General features: G+C 40.2%; 1 pseudogene; it reads left to right on the forward strand.

The window, feature by feature from the left end:
• The first annotated feature begins 1,093 nt into the window (after nt 1–1,093).
• On the forward strand, nt 1,094–4,385 carry LOC130466926 (uncharacterized; annotated as a pseudogene).
• Nucleotides 4,386–8,231: the final 3,846 nt, after the last annotated feature.

An 8,231-nucleotide genomic window follows, 5' to 3' on the forward strand; every position in this document is an offset into this window, starting at 1 on the left:
TTAAAACACTTGTTTGTTACATTTCGAATTATAGTTTATAATTCAGCCTTTTTCTTTGTTTTGGACGCGTTTCCTATTCAAAGAACTGATTGTGAGTCAATAGGTCTTGTCTTGCATTCACGATCAACGAGTTAAAGGTCTAGCTTGTTAATCAACTATCCTTGTTTATACAACGAGTTTTTAAACTCGTATCATTAGTGGTATCAGAGCTGCTGTTCGTGTGATCCGCCCAAAAAAAAAAAAAAAAAAAACAAAAGAAAAAAAGAAAGAGCTGCTGTTCGTAATTCTTACAAACTGAAATATGGATTTTGATGATCCTGACTTTCTACAACATCTCCAAGAAGCCTTGAAGAACGTTAGAGATGGGGGGTATCGTAGGCCTCCTAGGCGTGATCTACGGGCTATGGATGAATTCAAAGTCACCGAACTTCCTGAATTTGTTGGTGGAACAGATCCGGAAGCCTATTTGGAGTGGGAGCGCAAAATAGAGAGAATGTTCGATTTCAAGGACATTGATGATGAGAAGCGTTGCAAATATGCCATATTGAAGCTAGGACGAGGGGCTTCATTGTGGTTCGAGGGACTGAAATCCAAGAGAATACGTGAAGGGAAGGAGAAAATTACCTCTTGGGAGTCTTTGAAACGTAAGCTACGTAAAAGTTATGTGCCAACAACTCATAGAATAACAACTTATCGTAAAATTGCCGAATTGAGGCAAGGAAAAATGAGTGTGGCTGAATATATTGATGAGTTTGAAAAGTTGTCCTTAATGGGAGAAATTGAGGAAATTGAGGAACAAAAACTGTCCAGATTTTTAAGGGGTCTAAATTATAATATTGCCAATACCGTAGACCTTTATCCATATTCTGATTTTGACACTCTTTTTGGACTTTGTTTAAAATTGGAAAATCAAGTGAAGGCAAAATATGGGGGAGGGTCTAGTATGGATGGTAACGCCAAGTCTTGGGCTAAATCCGAACCTAGCTTGAAACCAAACACATCACCTAGTACCGTAGGTTCAAGTAATTCTACGGCTGTCCCTAAACTATCTAACCCAACCAAAGAAACAAGTCTGTCCAAGGTGCGTTGTTTTAAGTGTCAAGGGTTTGGGCATTATCAAAATGCATGTCCAAATAAACGAGTAGTGACCTTGAGAGAAGCTGTTGAATGTCATGAGGAGTTGTTGGAAGAGGAAAAGAGGTTGGGGGACGTATTTGTGTTTGATGAGAGTGGTGATGAGGAGGAAGAGGAAGGGTATGAGGCTCCAATTTATGACACAAATCTGGTTCTTAGAGCGCTTCAAACTCAAATTTCACCTACTGATCTAGACCAACGAGATCAGTTGTTTCATACTAAATGTCTAGTGAAAGATAAGTGGTGTAGTGTAATTGTTGATGGGGGGAGTTGTACCAATGCTGTTTCTAGTGAAATGGTGTCAAAATTAGGCTTAATCACTACTGCCCATCCTAGGCTGCGCACTCCATTGGCTTGATGATGGTAATAGTGTAAAAGTGTCAAAGCAAGTAAGGGTTGGTTTGACTATGGGTTCGTATGTGGATGAAGTTCTTTGTGATGTTATTCCTATGGATGCTTGTCATATTTTGTTGGGTCGTCCTTGGCAGTTTGATAGGGACGTGATTCATAAAGGGAGAAGCAATGAGTATGAATTGAGAGACAAAGGCAAGAAAATTGTGCTAAAGCCTATGTCATCTCAAGCGGTTCGATCCATGAGTGTGAAACAAAAGAAAAAGCCGAATCTCACCATGTTGGCTAGTGAACGAGAAATTGAGCAAGCTCTTGATCATGGAGAGTTGGTGTATTTGCTCGTGGCTAAGGAGAGTCCAATTGAAGGCCAAAATTGGAAAGAAGGCAGTCCCATTGTCGAATTGTTGTTTGAGTTCAAGGATGTATTTCCGGATGAATTACCACCAGGTTTGCCCCCTATTCGTGGTATTGAACATCAAATTGATCTTATTCCAGGAACTTCTTTGCCTAATAAGGCTTCCTATCGTTGCAATCCGGAGGAAACAAAGGAATAACAAAAGCAAATTGATGAACTTGTGAATCGAGGCTATGTTAGAGAAAGCTTGAGTCCATGTGTTGTTCCGGTGTTGCTTGTGCCTAAGAAAGATGGAACATGGCGAATGTGTGTTGATAGTAGGGCTGTAAATAACATTACCACCAAGTATCGTTTTCCAATTCCGGGACTTGATGATATGTTAGATGAGCTCCATGGTTCGAAGTTGTTCTCAAAAATTGATTTGCGAAGTGGTTATCATCAGATTCGGATGCGTGAAGGAGATGAGTGGAAAACGGCTTTCAAGACAAAACATGGTTTGTATGAGTGGACCGTCATGCCATTTGGTCTCACTAATGCTCCTAGTACGTTTATGAGGCTAATGAACGAAGTGCTTAAATCATTTTTGGGCAGATTCGTTGTGGTATATCTTGATGACATCTTGGTGTATAGTAGGAACGAAGAGGAGCATCTGATTCATTTGAGGGATGTTTTTGAAACACTTAGAGCTCAAAGACTCTATGGGAAGCTAGAGAAGTGTTCATTCCTTGTTGACAATGTTGTATTCTTGGGCTATGTGGTTTCGAAAGATGGAGTGTCCGTGGATCAGTCCAAGATCGAGGCTATCAAATCGTGGCCTAATCCTAAAACTATAAGTGAGGTGCGTTCATTTCATGGTCTTGCTTCATTTTATAGACGTTTCATTCGTGATTTCAGTACTATTACTAGTCCTATCACTACTTGCTTGAAGAAAGGTGCTTTTGTATGGGGAGAGGACGCTCAAAAGGCGCTTGATGTGATTAAAGAGCGTTTGTGTGCTGCTCCTATTTTGGCGCTGCCAGATTCTCTCAACCTTTTGAGGTCGAGTGTGATGCTAGTGGAGTGGGGATTGGTGCTGTTTTGATCCAAGGTAAGCGTCCCATAGCTTATTTTTCGGAAAAGTTAGGGGGTGCTCGTTTGAATTATTGCACTTATGATAAAGAGTTCTATGCCATTGTTAGAGCTTTGGATCATTGGAGTCATTATTTGCGTTCTAGCCACTTTGTTTTGCATTCTGATCATGAATCTTTGAAGTATATTAATGGGCAACAAAAATTGAGCCCAAGGCATGCTAAATGGGTTGAGTTCTTGCAATCCTTTCATTTTTCTTCGAAATACAAAGATGGTAAAAGCAATGTGGTGGCTGATGCATTATCACGAAGGTACACTTTGCTTGCTACACTTGATGTTCGTTTGTTGGGGTTTGAAACCTTAAAAGATTATTATCATGATGATGGTGATTTTGGAGTTGCATTCGAGAAATGTGCAGTTGGTGCTTATGGGGAGTACATGTTGCAAGATGGGTTTCTTTTCAAAGGTGATTTTGTATTCCTAAGCATTCAATTCGTGAGTTACTAGTGCGTGAGGCTCATGGTGGAGGATTGGCTGGTCACTTTGGCATAGCCAAGACCTTGGAAATATTGAGAGAACGTTTCTTTTGGCCTAAAATGTTAGGTGATTTAACAACATTGTGAATAAATGTGTGACTTTTCATATGGCCAAGAGTTCTTTCAAACCCGGTTTATACTCACCTTTGCCGGTTCCAGTTCGCCCTTGGGAAGATGTATCCACGGATTTTATAGTGGCTTTTCCTCGTACTCAAAGAGGTAAGGATGCTATTATGGTCGTGGTGGATAGATTTTCAAAAATGGCTCACTTCGTTGCTTGTCACAAAACGGATGATGCTTGTAATGTGGCTGATTTGTATTATAAGGAGATTGTTCGTTTGCATGGAATTCCAAAGACTATTGTTTCTGATCGAGATTCCAAGTTCTTGAGTTACTTTTGGAATACATTGTGGAGAAAGGTGGGAACCAAGTTGTTGTTTAGCACTTCACATCACCCTCAAACTGATGGGCAAACAGAGGTGACAAATCGAACCTTGGGAACGCTATTGAGAGGGTTGGTAAGTAAAATGCAAAAGGATTGGGATGTCAAGCTTGCTCACGCTGAATTTGCTTATAATCGGTCTCCTACTTATGCTACTGGTCATTCTCCATTTGAGGTAGTATGTGGGATTAATCCATACTTGCCCTTGGATTTAATTCCATTACCAAAAGATGAGTTGGTTCACAAGGATGCCGATGCTAAGTTAAAGTCTATGATGAAGCTGCACCAACAAGTTCGTGAGGGAATTGAAGCTATTAATGCCTCTTATAAACAGAAATCAAATAAGAATCGCAAACCGAGGCTGTTTGAAGAAGGTGATTTGGTTTGGGTTCATTTAAGGAAAGAGCGTTTTCCAAGCAAACGCAAGAACAAGCTTATGCCTAGGGCTGAAGGTCCTTACAAGGTGGTTGCACGTGTGAATGATAATGCTTACAAGATTGAGCTTCCGGGAGATTATGGTGTCCATGCTACTTTCAATGTAGGTGATCTTTCACCTTATCTTGATGATGATGGCCTTGCTGAATTGAGGTCAATTCCTTTTAAAGGGGGAGGGGATGATACGGTTATGGATGAAAGTGATAGTCTTATGCTAGCAATTGGAACCAAAACTGATTTGGGTTCAATGGCTCATTTTGTGTGCATGGTGACTTGGATTGAGTGAGCTCGTTATATGGTCCTTATTATCATGGTGGTACGTTGATCAAACTGGTCCGTTTAATCACATTGGTCCGCTTGTTTAAACAGATTGTACGCACTTATTATTTTTAATTGCTTTGGTAAAAGTCGGTTTAATAAAGGGATATTTGTTTAAATCCCCTATTTAAATTCAGTCATTACTTAGCTTTGATTATTGCTGTTTGTAAGGAGAGTTTTAAGCCTTTGTAACCTCCAATTTAGTGACTGAATTAGGAGGCTTTAGAGCTTGTAACTGCCAGTTTTAAAGGCTCTTAAATGGCTCTTAATTAGCCGTTTAAAGCTCTTGTAGCTGTTGGTTTTTGGCTATTTATAGTCAGCTTCTTGATTGGAATAAACAACCAACTGGATGATTAAAACACTTGTTTGTTACATTTCGAATTATAGTTTATAATTCAGCCTTTTTCTTTGTTTTGGACGCGTTTCCTATTCAAAGAACTGATTGTGAGTCAATAGGTCTTGTCTTGCATTCACGATCAACGAGTTAAAGGTCTAGCTTGTTAATCAACTATCCTTGTTTATACAACGAGTTTTTAAACTCGTATCATTAGTGGTATCAGAGCTGCTGTTCGTGTGATCCGCCCAAAAAAAAAAAAAAAGAACAAAAGAAAAAAAAAGAGCTGCTGTTCGTAATTCTTACAAACTGAAATATGGATTTTGATGATCCTGGCTTTCTACAACATCTCCAAGAAGCCTTGAAGAACGTTAGAGATGGGGGGTATCGTAGGCCTCCTAGGCGTGATCTACGGGCTATGGATGAATTCAAAGTCACCGAACTTCCTGAATTTGTTGGTGGAACAGATCCGGAAGCCTATTTGGAGTGGGACCGCAAAATAGAGAGAATGTTCGATTTCAAGGACATTGATGATGAGAAGCGTTGCAAATATGCCATATTGAAGCTAGGACGAGGGGCTTCATTGTGGTTCGAGGGACTGAAATCCAAGAGAATACGTGAAGGGAAGGAGAAAATTACCTCTTGGGAGTCTTTGAAACGTAAGCTACGTAAAAGTTATGTGCCAACAACTCATAGAATAACAACTTATCGTAAAATTGCCGAATTGAGGCAAGGAAAAATGAGTGTGGCTGAATATATTGATGAGTTTGAAAAGTTGTCCTTAATGGGAGAAATTGAGGAAATTGAGGAACAAAAACTGTCCAGATTTTTAAGGGGTCTAAATTATAATATTGCCAATACCGTAGACCTTTATCCATATTCTGATTTTGACACTCTTTTTGGACTTTGTTTAAAATTGGAAAATCAAGTGAAGGCAAAATATGGGGGAGGGTCTAGTATGGATGGTAAAGCCAAGTCTTGGGCTAAATCCGAACCTAGCTTGAAACCAAACACATCACCTAGTACCGTAGGTTCAAGTAATTCTACGGCTGCCCCTAAACTATCTAACCCAACCAAAGAAACAAGTCTGTCCAAGGTGCGTTGTTTTAAGTGTCAAGGGTTTGGGCATTATCAAAATGCGTGTCCAAATAAACGAGTAGTGACCTTGAGAGAAGCTGTTGAATGTCATGAGGAGTTGTTGGAAGAGGAAAAGAGGTTGGGGGACGTATTTGTGTTTGATGAGAGTGGTGATGAGGAGGAAGAGGAAGGGTATGAGGCTCCAATTTATGACACAAATCTGGTTCTTAGAGCGCTTCAAACTCAAATTTCACCTACTGATCTAGACCAACGAGATCAGTTGTTTCATACTAAATGTCTAGTGAAAGATAAGTGGTGTAGTGTAATTGTTGATGGGGGGAGTTGTACCAATGCTGCTTCTAGTGAAATGGTGTCAAAATTAGGCTTAATCACTACTGCCCATCCTAGGCTGCGCACTCCATTGGCTTGATGATGGTAATAGTGTAAAAGTGTCAAGGCAAGTAAGGGTTGGTTTGACTATGGGTTCGTATGTGGATGAAGTTCTTTGTGATGTTATTCCTATGGATGCTTGTCATATTTTGTTGGGTCGTCCTTGGCAGTTTGATAGGGACGTGATTCATAAAGGGAGAAGCAATGAGTATGAATTGAGAGACAAAGGCAAGAAAATTGTGCTAAAGCCTATGTCATCTCAAGCGGTTCGATCCATGAGTGTGAAACAAAAGAAAAAGCCGAATCTCACCATGTTGGCTAGTGAACGAGAAATTGAGCAAGCTCTTGATCATGGAGAGTTGGTGTATTTGCTCGTGGCTAAGGAGAGTCCAATTGAAGGCCAAAATTGGAAAGAAGGCAGTCCCATTGTCGAATTGTTGTTTGAGTTCAAGGATGTATTTCCGGATGAATTACCACCAGGTTTGCCCCCTATTCGTGGTATTGAACATCAAATTGATCTTATTCCAGGAACTTCTTTGCCTAATAAGGCTTCCTATCGTTGCAATCCGGAGGAAACAAAGGAATAACAAAAGCAAATTGATGAACTTGTGAATCGAGGCTATGTTAGAGAAAGCTTGAGTCCATGTGTTGTTCCGGTGTTGCTTGTGCCTAAGAAAGATGGAACATGGCGAATGTGTGTTGATAGTAGGGCTGTAAATAACATTACCATCAAGTATCGTTTTCCAATTCCGGGACTTGATGATATGTTAGATGAGCTCCATGGTTCGAAGTTGTTCTCAAAAATTGATTTGCGAAGTGGTTATCATCAGATTCGGATGCGTGAAGGAGATGAGTGGAAAACGGCTTTCAAGACAAAACATGGTTTGTATGAGTGGACCGTCATGCCATTTGGTCTCACTAATGCTCCTAGTACGTTTATGAGGCTAATGAACGAAGTGCTTAAATCATTTTTGGGCAGATTCGTTGTGGTATATCTTGATGACATCTTGGTGTATAGTAGGAACGAAGAGGAGCATCTGATTCATTTGAGGGATGTTTTTGAAACACTTAGAGCTCAAAGACTCTATGGGAAGCTAGAGAAGTGTTCATTCCTTGTTGACAATGTTGTATTCTTGGGCTATGTGGTTTCGAAAGATGGAGTGTCCGTGGATCAGTCCAAGATCGAGGCTATCAAATCGTGGCCTAATCCTAAAACTATAAATGAGGTGCGTTCATTTCATGGTCTTGCTTCATTTTATAGACGTTTCATTCGTGATTTCAGTACTATTACTAGTCCTATCACTACTTGCTTGAAGAAAGGTGCTTTTGTATGGGGAGAGGACGCTCAAAAGGCGCTTGATGTGATTAAAGAGCGTTTGTGTGCTGCTCCTATTTTGGCGCTGCCAGATTCTCTCAACCTTTTGAGGTCGAGTGTGATGCTAGTGGAGTGGGGATTGGTGCTGTTTTGATCCAAGGTAAGCGTCCCATAGCTTATTTTTCGGAAAAGTTAGGGGGTGCTCGTTTGAATTATTGCACTTATGATAAAGAGTTCTATGCCATTGTTAGAGCTTTGGATCATTGGAGTCATTATTTGCGTTCTAGCCACTTTGTTTTGCATTCTGATCATGAATCTTTGAAGTATATTAATGGGCAACAAAAATTGAGCCCAAGGCATGCTAAATGGGTTGAGTTCTTGCAATCCTTTCATTTTTCTTCGAAATACAAAGATGGTAAAAGCAATGTGGTGGCTGATGCATTATCACGAAGGTACACTTTGCTTGCTACACTTGA

This window comes from Spinacia oleracea, chromosome 2, assembly GCF_020520425.1.
Source record: "Spinacia oleracea cultivar Varoflay chromosome 2, BTI_SOV_V1, whole genome shotgun sequence".
NCBI lineage: Eukaryota > Viridiplantae > Streptophyta > Magnoliopsida > Caryophyllales > Amaranthaceae > Spinacia > Spinacia oleracea.